This window comes from Aotus nancymaae, unplaced genomic scaffold, assembly GCF_030222135.1.
Source record: "Aotus nancymaae isolate 86718 unplaced genomic scaffold, 86718_ANA_hifiasm-v0.15.2.pri h1tg000010l, whole genome shotgun sequence".
Taxonomy (NCBI): domain Eukaryota; kingdom Metazoa; phylum Chordata; class Mammalia; order Primates; family Aotidae; genus Aotus; species Aotus nancymaae.
In genome coordinates this window covers 41,968,543-41,983,485 of record NW_026988421.1, presented here as the reverse complement: position 1 = coordinate 41,983,485, position 14,943 = coordinate 41,968,543, and the positions used below count along the sequence as shown (strand labels likewise).

Sequence of the window (14,943 nt, the reverse complement as noted above, 5' to 3'; positions counted from 1 at the left end):
GGTGTCAGTGGTGACTTGGGGGAACTTTTCAGGGTCAGAGAACCAGGTGGCCAGCTCATGTTAAGCATGCCTACATTCCCCTTAGACCTGAACTGACATGGATGAACTGAGCCATACTGGTTGTGTACCTGTGGTGGGGACATTGCCCTGCCCAGGCAATCTCTGCCTTTGAATCACCATACCACAAGATTCCCCACAAACATACCCACAACCCACTCTGTCTCTGGCAAACACAGGGGGCTTGTGGGTTCCTGTGGAGCTGTGGGAGCCCTGGAGATCTCACCCTTGGTGTGGGCTGCCTTGAAGGGAATGGGGAACATAGCCCACTAAAGTCTCCCTTGGGACAAAGGAAATAAAGAATGTGGCACCAACTGGTGAAGGGGGCAGCACTGATGGCTAGGAAAGGTTGTGGAGAGGGTGTCATCTTCCACCCATTGCCACCTTTAGACCTAAGCATGCTCCAACACAGTCTCCTCCTCTCTACATCAGGGTAGGTGCTTCCACTCATCTTCCATCTACCTGAGGGTGAGACACTCTTACTCTTAAGTGCCACCTACTGGACTAGAGCTTGAACTCCACCACCAAATAAAACACCTGCTGCCATAATGGCTGGGTGCTAGTGTATGTGATAAGACTTCCACACCCTTAGCCAACCAGCAGATAGAGTGTTGGCTGATATGTCGAATACATTGCTACAACCAGCAGCATGTGAGAAAGCCACCACACAAAAGCTATCCACAATGAAGGACCCATACAGCACCTTGGTCCTCTGAAAGCACCCAGAAAAGAAGCCAAATCATCATACACAACATACAACATACCCTCAAGATAAAAAAGAATTACAAAATGTAAAAGTCCTATCCAAATGATAGTAAATTCAAAAATACAGTGATAGCTCCCTCATATGAGAAGAAACCAGTGCAAGAACTCTAGCAGTAGAAAACCCAGAATGAACTGACACCTCCGAAGTCTTTCATTTGCTCTGTAGCAATAGGTCCTAACCAAAATGAAAAGCCTGAAATGGCAGATAAATAATTCAAAATATTGATTTTAAGGAAACTCAATGAGATCCAAGTGAAAGTTGAAATCCAACGCAAAGAAACTAGAAAAACAATTCAGGATATGAAAGATGAGATAGCTACATAAAAAACAAAACAAAACAAATAACAACAAATCCCTAAATAATTAGAATTTCTGGAATGAAAAAATTCACTGAAAGAATTTCAAAATACAGTTGGAAGCTTTAACAATAGACTAGACCAAGCAGAAGAAATAATTTCAGAGCTTGAAAATTTGATCTTTCAAATTAATCCAGTCAGACAAAAAATAAAAAAGAATTTAGAAAAATGAAGAAAGACTTTGAGAAACATGGGATTATGTAAAGTGAATGATCCTACAACGGGTTGGTATTCCTGAGAGAGAAGAAGAAAAATAAAGCAACCTAGAAAACATATTTGAGGGAGTAATTCAGGAAAATCTCACTAACCTTGCTAGAACGGTCAACATCCAGATACAAGAAATTTAGAAAACTACTGCAAGATACTACACAAGATGATAATCTCCAAGGCCTATAATTATCAGACTATCCAAGGTCAACACGAAAGAAAAAATCTCAAAGGAAGGCAAATGAAAAAAAGGGATAAATTACCCATAAAGGAAATACCATTAGACTAACAGCAGACTTCTCTGTAGAAGCCTTGTAGGCAAGAAGAGACTGGGGGTATATTTTTAGCTTTCTTAAGAAAAAAGAGTCAGCCAAGAATTTTATATCCTGCTAAACTAAGCTTCATAAATGAAGGACAAATAAAGTTTTTCCCAGATGAGCAAATGCTAAGGGAACTCTTCATCACTAGAGTGGTCCTACAAGAAAAGCTCAAAGAAGTTCTAAGCATGAAAACAAAAGAACGATGCTTGCAACCATAAAAGCACATATAAGGCCAAAGTACACAGATCCTATAAAGCAGTTACACAATTGAGACTACAAAGCAACTAGCTAACAACACTATGGCAGGAACAAAACTTCACACATAAGTATTAACCTTGAACATAAAAGCATAAAAGCCCCACCTGAGAAACACAGATTGGCAAACTAGATTAAAAAAAAATAAGACCCAACCATCTACTGTCTTCAAGAGACCAATCTCACACATGACAGCCACAGTCTCAACATAATAGAATGGAGAAAGATCGATCACATAAATGGAAAACAAAAAAGAGTAAGGGTTGCTATTCTTGTGTGAGATAAAACAGACTTTTAAACAACCACAGTAAAGAAAAGGAAAAAAGAAGGGTATTATATAATGATATAGGGTTCAATTCAATAAGAAGATTCTACTATCTTAAATATATGTGCACTCAACATTGGAGCACCAAGATTTAGGAAACAAATACTACTAGACCTAAAAGAGACAGACAGCCTTACAATAATAGTGGGGGGTTTCAACACCACACTGATGGCACTAGGTAGAACACTGAGGCAGAAAATAATAAAGAAAATCTGGACTTAAATTGTATTCTTGACCAAATGGACCCAGTAAACACCATAGAACACTGTACCCAACAACCACAAAATGTACATTTTTCTCATCTGTGCATGGAACATTCTCTAAAATCGACTATATAATTGGTCATATAGCAAATCTCAATAAATTAAAAAACATCAAAATCATATCAAGCATCTTCTCAGATCACAGTGGAATAAAATCAGGAATAATACCAAGAGGAACTATCAAAACCATGTAAGCACATGGAAACTAAACAAACAACTGTTGAATGACTTTATGTTTTGAAACAAGTGAAAATAGAGACACAATACCAAAATCCTTGGGATACAGCAAAAGCAGGGCTAAGAGGAAAATTTATTCTGCTAAGTGTATACATCAAAAAGATAGAAAGACGTCAGATTAACAACCTTATTTCACATCTAAAGGAACTAGAAAGATGAGAACAAACCAAACCCAAAGCTAGAAGAACAAAAGAATTAACAAAGAGCAGAGTAGAATGAAATAAAATTGTGACAAAAATATACAAAAGATCAATAAAATGAAAAGTTCATTCTCTGAAAGGATAAACAATATTGATAGATAAGTAGCTAGATTAACCAAGAAAAAAGAGAGACTATTCAAAGCATAATCAAAAAATGACAAGGCTGACATTACAACTGATACTATATAAATACAAAAGATTCTTAGAAGCTGTTATGAATACCACTATGCACACCACCTAGAAAACCTAGAGATGGATAAATTCCTGGAAACACACAGCTTCACAAGATTGAATCAGGATGAAATTAAAGTGCAGAACAGACCAATAATGAGTTAGAAAATTGAATCAGTAATAAAAAAAATCTACAAACTAAAAAAAAGTCCAGGGCTAGACAGACTCATGACCAAATTCTACCAGACCTACAAAGAAGCTGGTACCAATCTCACTGAAACGACTCCAAAACACTGAGGAAGAGGGGTTCTTTCCTAACTCATTCTATGAAACCAGTATCATTCAAAATCTGACAAGGACACAATGAAGAAAGAAAACTATAAGCCAATATCCCTGATGAACACCATCACAAACATTCTTAATGTAATACTAGCAAATTGAATCTATCTGCACATCAAAAAGATATTTGATCATGATCAAGTGCATTTTATTTCTGGTATGCAAGGACAGTTCAGCATACACAAATCAATGTGATTTGCCACATAAACAAAATTAAAAACAAATACTATATTATCTCAATAGATGCAAAAATGCATTAAATAAAATCCAACACCCTTTCACAATAAAACCCTCCAATAAACTAGGCATCAAAGGAACTTAGCTAAAAATGATAAGAGCCATGTATGGCTAACATCATACTAAATGAGAAAAAGTTGAAAGCATTCCCCTTGATATGGTTTGGCTCTGTGTCCCCACCCAAGTCTCACCTCGCATTGTAATTCCCATGTATTGAGGGAGGGGGGTAATTAGATCATTGGGGCAGGTTTCCCCATGCTGTTCTCATGATAGTGAGTTCTCACAAGATCTGATGGTTTTATAAGTGTTTGATGGTTTTTCCTTCACAGGGGCTCTCTCGTGTGCTGCCATATAAGATGTGCCTGCTTCCCCTTCTGCCATGATTGTAAGTTTCCTGGGGCCTCCCCAGCCCTGCAGAACTGTTAGTCAATTAAATTTCTTTCCTTTATAAATTATCTCTGGCAGTTCTTTACAGCAGTATGAAAATTGACTAATACACTCCCTAGGAATGGGAGCAAGACAAGGATGTCTACTCTCACTTCTCCTATTCAACATAGTATTGGAAATCCTAGCCAAAGCAATTAGGTATGAAAAAGAAATAAAAGTAATCCAAATAGGAAAACAGGAAGTAGAATTATCTCTGCTAGCTGATGTCATAATCCTGTACCTAGAAAGCCTAACGATTGCTCCAAAAGACTTCTAGACCTGATAAATGACTTCAGTAAAGATTCAGGATACAAAACTAATGCATAAAAAATCAGTTGCATTTCAATACACCAGCAACACTGAAGCTGAGAACCAAATCAAACACTCAACCCCATTTACATTTGCCACAAAAAAATACAACATCTAGGAATACATTTAACTAATAAAAGACCTATACAAGGAGAATAACAAAATACTGATGAAAGAACTCACAGATGACACAAACAAATGGGAAAACATCCCATGCTCATACGGAGGAAGAATCAATGTTGTTAAAATGATTATACTGCCCAAAGCAATCTACAGATTCAGTGCAGTTCCTACCAAATTACTTTCATCATTTTTCACAAAATTAGCAAAAAAAATTCTCATTAGCCAAAGCAATCTTAAGAGAACAAGGCTGGAAGCATCACATTACCCAAATTCAAGGATACTACAAGGCTGCAGTACCCAAAACAGCACAGCATTGGTACAAAAATAGACAAAGACCAGTGGAACAGAATACAGAACCTAGAAATAAATCCACATACTTACAACTAAGTGATCTTGACAAAGTCAATAAAAATAAACAATGGGGAAAGGACACCCCATTTAGTAAATGAGGTGGGGAAAACTGGCTAGCCATATGCAGTATAATGAAACTTGAACACCACCTTTCACCATAGACAAAAATTAAGTCAAGATAGATTAAAGACTTCAATGTAAGACTTGTAACTATAAAAATACTAGAAGAAAACCTAGGAAAAATGACTTTAGATATTGACATATTGAAAGAATTTATAATGACTAAAACCTCAAAAGCAAATGCAACAAAAATAAAAATAGACAAATGGGATTTACTTAAACTAATTAACAGAGTAAATAGTCAATTTACAGAATGGGAGATGATATCTACAAAGATATCATCTACAATTTACAGAATGGGAGATGCATCTGACAAAGGTCTAATATCTAGAATCTATAAGGAGCTTAAACAAATCAACCAGAAAAACAAAACAACTCCATTGAAAAGTGGGCCAAGGTCATGAACAGATACTTCTCAAAAGAAGAAATGCAAGCAGTCAACAAACATATGAATAAATGTTCAACATCACTAATCTTCAGAGCAATGCAAATCAAAACCATAATGAGATACTATCTCACACCAGTCAGGATGGCTATTTTTTCAAAAGTCAAAAAACAACAGATGCTGGCAAGGTGGAAGAAAGTAGGGAGTGTTTATACACTGTTGGTGGGAATGTAAATTAGTTTAACCCCTATGGAAAACAGTGGAGATTCCACAAGGAATTAAAAATAGAACTACCATTCTACTCAGCAATCCCACTACTGGGTATCTACCCAAAGGAAAAAAAAATCATTTTATCATAAGACACCTGCATGCTTATGTTCACTGCAGCACTATTCATAATAGCAAAGTCAGGGAATAAACCTAAGTGTCTATCAATTGTGAACTCAATAAAGAAAATTATATCTATCTATCTATCTATCTATCTATCACAGAATATTATGCAGTCATAAAAATAATGAAATCATATCCTTTACAAAAAAATTATTAAAACAGAAGATCAAATACCCCCATGTTTTCACTTATGAGTAAGAGCTAATCAATGGGTACACATGGATATAAAGATAGAATAATAGACACTGGGCACTCCAGAAAGGGTGAGGATGGGACTGGGGAGAGAGTTGAAAAACTCCAGCATTACACGATATACCCATGTAACAAACCTGCACATGTGCCACCTGAATTTGTTTTTTAAAAACCCACAATGACCACTATCTGTCTCCAAAACTTTTTCATTGTCCTAAACTGAAACTCCATACCCCTTAAACAATAAGTACCCATTCTCCCTTTCCCCCAGCCCCTGACAACCATCATTCTATTTCTGTCTGTATTAATTTGACTACTCTAGGCACCTCATATAACTGGAGTCATATGATTTTTGTCCTTTTGTAACTGGTTTATTTTACTTAGAATAATGTCCTCAAAGTTCACATATTTTGTAGCAGGTCAGAGTTTTCCACCTTCTTAAGGGTAAATGATATTCAATCATATGTATATATCACAATTTGCTTATCCATTCACCCTTTAATGGACACTCAAGTTGCTTCTACTCGAGTTGGTATTATAAATGATACTGCTGGCCGGGTGCGGTGGCTCACGCCTGTAATCCCAGCACTTTGGGAGGCCGAGGCGGGTGGATCACGAGGTCAACATGGTGAAACCCCGTCTCTACTAAAAATACAAAAAACTAGCTGGGCATGGTGGTGCATGCCTGTAATCCCAGCTACTCAGGAGGCTGAGGCAGGAGAATTGCCTGAACCCAGGAGACGGAGGTTGCAGTGAGCCGAGATCGTGCCATTGCACTCCAGCCTGGGTAACGAGAGCGAAACTCTGTCTCAAAAAAAAAAATCATAAAAATAAATAAATAAATAAATGATACTGCTATGAACACTGCTGTACAAATTCAGTTCAAGTCCCTGCTTTCACTTCTTTTGGATAGATATTCAGAAGTAGAATTGCTGGATCATATGAGAATCCTATCTTTAATTTTTTGATGACTCAACCATATCATTTTCCATAGGCTGCACCATTTTGCATTCCCACCACAATGCACAAGGGTTCCAATTTCCCACATCCTCACCAACATTTATTTGCTGTTTTGTTCTGTTATTGTTTAATAATAGCCATCCCAATGAGTGTGAAGTAGCCACAGAAGTTTTTAGTCTACAATTTTGAGTGAAGGTCAGGACACCATATGTTGACAAAAACAGCAGCAACCTCAGCAGTAGCAGCAGCATTATAATCATCTACTGCTAATAAGAGTAGTAAGATTTAGAAGACTTAAGCATTAAATATTTACAATCAAAAGCTACAGAAATTGCCTAGTCTCCAAACAGAAAGTAACATTTGTTTTGAAATAAGGACTGTAGCTGCCTCAGATTCATGGTCATATCAGTTGTAGCCATTAACAGGTTAAATTTGCTTATTTAAAGAAAAGGACTGTCATACTGGGTCACATCCAACTACATGCTGCTTATAACAACACATGTTTTTAAAAGAAATTCTGTCCCAATTGTGTTGGTCTATGATTGATGTGGTTTGGCTATGTACCCACCCAAATTTCATCTTGAATTGTAATCCTTGTAATCCTCATGTGTCTAGGGAGAGAACTGGTGTGAGGTAATTGGATCATAGGGGTAGTTTCCCTCATGCTGTTCTTGTGAGTGAGTTACTTCTCATGAGATTTGATGGTTTTATAAGAGGTTCTTCCCCCTTTCAACCTCACTCTTCTCTGTCCTGCTGCCAAGTGAGAAGGCCCAAGCTTGTTTCCTCTTCACCTTCCGCCATGATGTAAGTTTCCTGAGGCCTCTCTAGCCATTGAAAACTGTAAGTCAATTAAACCTCTTTTCTTTATAAATTAACCAGTCTCGAGTATGTCTTCATAGCAGTGTGAAAACAGACTAGTACAGTAAAGTGGTACCATGGAGAGTGGGGTACTCTTATAAAGATACCTGAAAATGTGGAAAAGAATTTGGAATTGGGTAACAGGCAAAAGTTGGAACAGTTTGGAGGGCTCAGAAGAAAAGAGGATGATGTGGGAAAGTTTGGAACTTCCTAGAGACTTGTTGAGTGGTTTTGACCAAAATTCTGAGAGTGATACAGACAAGGAAGTCCAGGCTGAGGAGTTCTCAAATGGAGATGAGGAACTTATTGGGAACTGGAGCAAAGGTCACTCTTGCCATACTTTAGCAAATAGACTGGTGGCATTTTGCCCCTGCCCTAGATATCTGTGGAAATTTGAACTTGAGAGAGATGACTTAGGGCATCTGGTTGAAGAAATTTCTAAGCAGCATAGCATTGAAGAAGTGACCTGGGTCCTCTTAAAAGCATTCAGTTTTATGCATTCACAAAGAGATGATTTGAAATTGGAATTTATGTTTAAAAGGGAAACAGCATAAAAGTGGAAAATTTGTAGCCTGATAATGTGACAGAAAACAAAAACCCATTTTCTAGGAAGAAATTCAAGCTGGCTGAAGAAAGTTGAATAAGTAATGAGGAGTTGAATGTTAATTGCCAAGACAATGAGGAAAATGTCTCCCTGGAATGTTTGAGATCTTGGAGACAGTCCCTTTCATTACAGGCCTGGGGGCCTAGGAGGAAAAATGGTTTCCTGTGCTGGCCCAGGGACCCTACTGCTCTGTGCAGCCTCAGGACGTGGCACCCTGCATCCCAGCCACTTCAGCTCCAGTTGTGGCTAAAAGGGGCTGAGGTACAGCTCAGATCATGGCTTCAGTGGGTGCAAGCCCCAAGCCTTGGTGGCTTCCATGTGGTGTTGGCCTGTGGGTGCACAGAAGTCAATAATTAAGGTTTTGGAATCTCTGCCTAGATTTCTGAGGATGTATGGAAACACCTGGATGTTCAGGCAGAAGTGCACTGCAGGAGTGGAGCCCTCATGGAAAAACTCTGCTAAGGCAGTGAAGAAGGGAAATGTGGAGTTAGAGCCTCTCCTCCAACAGTTTTCACTGGGGCATTGCCTAGTGGAGCTGTGAGAAGAGGGCCACCATCCTCTAGACCCCAGAGTGGTATAGCCAATGACAGCTTATACCATGCAGCTAGAAAAGCTGTAGATACATGATACCAGCCTGTGAAAGCAGCTAGGAGGAGGGCTGAATCTTGCAAAACCACAGGGATGAAGCTGCTCAAGACTGTGTGAGTCCACCTCTTGCATCAATGTGACCTGGATGTGAGACATAGAGTCAAAGGAGATCATTTTGGAGCTTTAAGATTTAATAGCTTCCATGCTGGGTTTCAGACTTGCATGGGGCATGTAGACCCTTTATTTTGGCCAATTTCTCCCATTTGGAATGGGACCATTTATCCAATGGCTATACCCCCATTGTATATAGGAAGTAACTAACTTTCTTTTGATTTTACAGGCTCATAGGTGGAAGGGACTTGCCTTTTCTCAGATGAAACTTTGGACTTGGACTTTTGGGTTTATGCTGGAATGAGTTAAGACTTTGGCAGACTGTTGGAAAGGCATGATTGTGTTTTGAAATGTGAGGACATCAGTTTGGGAGGGGCCGGGGGTGGAATTATATGGTTTGGCTGTGTCCCCACCCAAATCTCATCATCAATCATAATCCCTGTAATATCCATATGTCTGGGGAGAGACTGGTGTGAGGTGATTAGATCATGAGGGTGGTTTCCCCCATGCTGTTTTGTGATAGTGAGTGAGCTTGCATGAGATCTGATACTTTTATAAGGGGTTCTTCCCCCTTCACTCCTCACTCTTCTTTCTCTCCTGCTGACATGTGAGAAGGATCCAAGCTTGTTTCCCCTTTACCTTCTCCCATGATTATAAGTTTCCTGAGGCCTCCTCAGCCATGCAGAACTGTAAGTCAATTAAACTTCTGTTCTTTACAAACTATCCAGTCTCAGGGAAGTTCTTTATAGTAGCATGATATTGGAATAAGACAATAATACTTGTTGATTGGCCTCATATATAGTCAGTTCTTATAAGTGTTTTATGTGTACTTGAATAGAATTTTCTAGGTATTGAATTGACATTTTATTTTATTTTTTATTTTTTTAATTTGAGACCAAATCTTGTTCTGTCACCCAGGCTGGAGTGCAGTGGCACAACGTTGGCTCACTGCAACCTTGACCTTCCAGGTTCAAGTGATTCTTATGCCTTGCTTCCTGAGTAGCTGAGACTACAGGTGTGCACCATCATACCCAGCTAATTTTTGTATTTTTAGTAGAGACAGGGTTTCTATTGTGAAGTCATGCTCCTGGGAACTTTATCTGAGAAATTCTTTGTGTCTGTGTTTAAAGAATGTTCCTTTAGAAATGTGCTTTGGTTTCTGCCAGAGGCCTTAGGGCAATACTGCCCATGACCACTTTAACTAGATTTATACAATATGCTGGCAGAATGAATTCTGGCACCAAATTTGCCTAAGGGTGGGTTTGTGGTTTGGCATCTCAGGGAAGATATTTTGTTTCTTTTTGTTTTTTTCCATGCCACCTAAAGACAGGCAAGCATTCCCATTGCCTTCCTCTGCCAGACAGGATACAGCAGATGAAGTTCTTTAAAGCCACAAAAGTACATGATACATGTGAATACATTTTTTTGATTTTAAAAGCAAGAAGGTAATTTTTTTAAAAAATAAAACTTACTCAAATTGACTCAAGCAAAAAGAAAATCAGTAAAGAGCAAATAAATGCCAGGCACGGTGGCTCACGCCTGTAATCCTAGCACTTTGGGAGGCTGAGGCGGATGGATCACGAGGTCAAGAGATCGAGACTGTCCTGGTCAACATGGTGAAACCCCGTCTCTACTAAAAATACAAAAAAAATTAGCTGGGAGTGGTGGTGCACTCCTGTAGTCCCAGCTACTTGGGAGGCTGAGGCAGGAGAATTGCTTGAACCCAGGAGGCGGAGGTTGCAGTGAGCCGAGATCACGCCATTGCACTCCAGCTTGGGTAACAAGAGCGAAACTCCGTCTCAAAAAAAAAAAGCAAATAAATATGTAAATACATAAATAAATAAAATAAATTGAAAATGCAGTGAATACATTAATTTTTTAAAAAACACTTCACGACCTGGTTGCTTTATTTGTAATTTCAAATTATTAAGCTAGTATAATGTCAATTGCACACACACATCACCATTTAAAAATATAAACATATACTAAACTACAGACCATTCTTACATATGACCATAAAAAGAAAACTCATAAGTGAAATGTTTACAAACCATATTAATTTTAAAAATTCATCAATAACCATATAGATTTTCTAGTAATTAATCTCTGACAATATGTCATATTATAGGTACAACTAGGAAAACAGGATGATCACAAAATATATTTAAAAGGCACAGAGGAAGATCCAAGATGGCCGGTTAGCAGCAGCTCAGGATTGCAGCTCCCAGTGAAAGTGCAGAGGGTGAGTGGACGCTGCATTTCCAGACGGATTTTTATTGCCCACAGACCAGGAGATTCCCAGGTGGAGGAGCCCCACAGGTCACCATTGTGGCTGTTTTGGCCAGCGTGGCTGTTTTGCCGGTGCCCCGGCATGGCGGTTCCCAGTGCAGAGTAAACGGGACTGTGTCCCCACTTAGCCAGCAAGGGGAGCTGAAACAGGGAGCCAGGACAGGAGATTCCTGGGCAAAAAAGCACCATGAATCTCAGAGCCACAGTTTCAGCCGGCACAGTGGGTCGCCGCATGGGAAATCACACAGATCCTGGCGCCTTTTCAACAGGCGACTAGGACACCTGGGAGAGAGCCGACCATTCAACTAAAAAACAAAAGGCTCTGAGGCAGGGAGCAAGGCGATCAGGCCCGGCCGGTCCCACCCCCACAAAAACAAAAACAAAAACAAAAACAAAAAAACAGCAATTGGAAACGCTCTGGGTTGAGAGTTTCACAGCAAGCACAGCTGAACCCGGGACGGTGCAGCTCTGTAGGGGAGGGGCTTCCGTCATTACCGAGGCACTCCACCACTACGGAGGCAGTCCGCCACTGCCGAGGCAACCCGCCATTACAGAGAGAGTCCATCATTACAGAGATGGGCCACCATTGCCGAGGCAGTTCTAACTACACCCATATAAACAGGACTGCAGGGAAGTTCACACGGCAGCTGGGCGGAGCACACAGCAGCTCAGCGAAGCCTCTGCAGGCAGAGAGTGACTAGGCTGACTCCTTGTGGGCAGGGCAGCCCTGAAGAAAAAAAAAGGCAGCAGCACAGTGGAAACTCATAAAGCCCTAACTCCCTGGGACAGAACACCTGGGGAAAAAAAAGGGGTTTATGAGTTCTGCTGCTGCAGACTAAAACTTACCTGCCCAGCAGCTCTGAATGAACAATGGCGCTCACAGCTCAGTACCTGAGCTACTATAAAGGACAGACTGTTTCCTCAAGTAGCTCCCTGACCCCCGTATATCCAAAGAGTCACCTCATAAAGGAGAGCTCAGACTGACATTTGGCAGGTATTCTTCTGGGACAAAGCAGAAGAAGAAACTGGTAGCAACCTTTACTGTTTGGCAGCTGCTGCAAGTGATCCCCAGGCAAGCAGGGCCTGGAGTCGACCTCAGCAGTCCTACAGCAGAGAGGCCAGACAGTTAAAAGAAAAACTAAGAAACAGAAATAACTTCATCATCAACAAACAGGACGTCCACTCGGAGACCCAATCAGAAAGTCAGCAATTACAAAGTCAACAGGTGGATAAATCCACAAAGATGGGAAGAAACCAGTGCAAAAAGGATGAAAACACCCGAAACCAGAACACCTCTCCTCCTACAAGGGATCACAACTCCTCACCAGCAAGGGAACAAGATTGGATGGAGAATGAGTGTGATGAAATGACAGAATCAGGCTTCAGAAGGTCGGTAATAAGAAACTTCCGTGAGCTAAAAGAACATGTTCTAACCCAATGCAAAGAAACTAAGAACCTTGAAAAAAGATTTGACGAAATGATAACGAGAATGGACAACTTAGAGAGGAATATCAGTGAATTGATGGAGCTGAAAAACACAACATGAGAACTTCGCGAAGCATGCACAAATTTCAACAGCCGAATTGACAAAGCAGAAGAAAGGATATCAGAGGTCGAAGATCAACTCAATGAAATAAAACGAGAAGGCAAGATTAGAGAAAACAGGGTAAAAAGGAATGAACAAAGTCAACAAGAAATATGGGACTATGTGAAAAGACCTAATCCACGTTTGATATGTGTACCTGAATGTGATGAAGAGAATGAATCCAAGCTGGAAAACATTCTTCAGGATATTATCCAGGAAAACTTCCCCAACCTAGCAAGGCAGGCCAAAATTCAAGTCCAGGAAATACAGAGAACACCACAAAGATATTCCTCAGGAAGAGCAACCCCAAGGCACATAATCGTCAGATTCACCAGGGTTGAAATGAAGGAGAAAATGCTAAGGGCAGCCAGAGAGAAAGGTCGGGTTACCCACAAAGGGAAGCCCATCAGACTCACAGCAGATCTCTCAGCAGAAACCCTACAAGCCAGAAGAGAGTGGGGGCCAATATTCAACATCCTTAAAGAACTTTCAACCCAGAATTTCATATCCAGCCAAACTAAGCTTCATAAGTGAAGGAAAAATAAAATCCTTTGTGAACAAGCAAGTACTCAGAGATTTCATCACCACCAGATCTGTTTTACAAGAGCTCCTGAAAGAGGCACTACACATAGAAAGGAACAACCAGTACCAGCCACTCCAAAAACATACCAAATGGTAAAGAGCATCAACACAATGAAGAATCTGCATCAACTAATGGGCAAAACAGCCGGCTAGCATCGAAATGGCAGTATCAAATTCACACATAACAATATTAACCCTAAACGTAAATGGACTAAATGCCTCAATCAAAAGATACTGACTGGCAAATTGGATAAAAAGCCAAAACCCATCAGTGTGCTGTATCCAGGAAACCCATCTCACATGCAAGGATACACAAAGGCTCAAAATAAAGGGATGGAGGAAGATTTACCAAGCAAATGGAGAGCAAAAAAAAGCAGGAGTTGCAATTCTCATATCTGATAAAATAGACTTTAAAGCAACAAAGATCAAAAGAGACAAAGAAGGACATTACATAATGGTAAAAGGATCAATGCACCAAGAAGAGCTAACGATCCTAAATATATATGCATCTAATACAGGAGCACCCAGATACATAAGGCAAGTTCTGAATGACTTACAAAGAGACTTAGACTCCCACACAATAATAGTGGGAGACTTTAACACACCATTGTCAATATTAGACAGATCAACGAGACAGAAAATTAATAAGGATATCCAGGACTTGAACTCAGACCTGGACCAAGCAAACCTAATAGACATTTACAGAACTCTCCAGCCCAAATCCACAGAATATACATTCTTCTCAGCACCACATCACACCTACTCTAAAATTGACCACATAATTGGAAGTAAATCACTCCTCAGCAAATGCAAAAGAACGGAAACCATAACCAACAGTCTCTCAGACCACAATGCAATCAAGTTAGAACTCAGAATTCAGAAACCAACCCAGAAACGCACAGCTTCATGGAAACTGAACAACTTTCTCTTGAATGTTGACTGGATAAACAATGAAATGAAGGCAGAAATAAAGATGTTCTTCGAAACCAACGAGAACGAAGACACCACATACCAGAATCTCTGGGACACATTTAAAGCAGTCTCTAGAGGAAAATATATAGAAATAAGTGCCCACATGAGAAGCAAGGAGAGATCTACAATTGACACCCTATTGTGAAAATTGAAAGAGCTAGAGGAGCAAGATCAAAAATACTCAAACGCTAGCAGAAGACAAGAAATAACTAAGGTCAGAGCAGAACTGAAGGAGATAGAGACACGAAAAACCTTTCAAAAACTCAATAAATCCAGGAGCTGGTTTTTTGAAAAGATCAACAAAATAGACAGACCACTAGCCAGATTAATAAAAAAGAAAAGAGAGAATAACCAAATAGATGCAAT

At 39.8% G+C, this 14,943-nt stretch overlaps 1 protein-coding gene and 1 long non-coding RNA gene across 13 annotated transcripts in view; one reads left to right on the top strand and one right to left on the bottom strand.

The window, feature by feature from the left end:
* The window catches only part of LOC135274003 (uncharacterized), a 123,538-nt gene extending 111,820 nt beyond the window's left edge, over window positions 1-11,718 (top strand). Inside the window, exons 3-5 of the long non-coding RNA XR_010341790.1 lie at window positions 4,062-4,117; window positions 7,750-9,838; window positions 11,278-11,718. This is a non-coding gene — a long non-coding RNA (uncharacterized LOC135274003). The remainder of the gene's footprint in view (window positions 1-4,061; window positions 4,118-7,749; window positions 9,839-11,277) is intronic.
* Window positions 1-14,943, bottom strand: part of RNLS (renalase, FAD dependent amine oxidase) — a 398,113-nt gene that overhangs the window by 138,707 nt on the left and 244,463 nt on the right. The gene's annotated exons all lie outside the window — the stretch shown is intronic.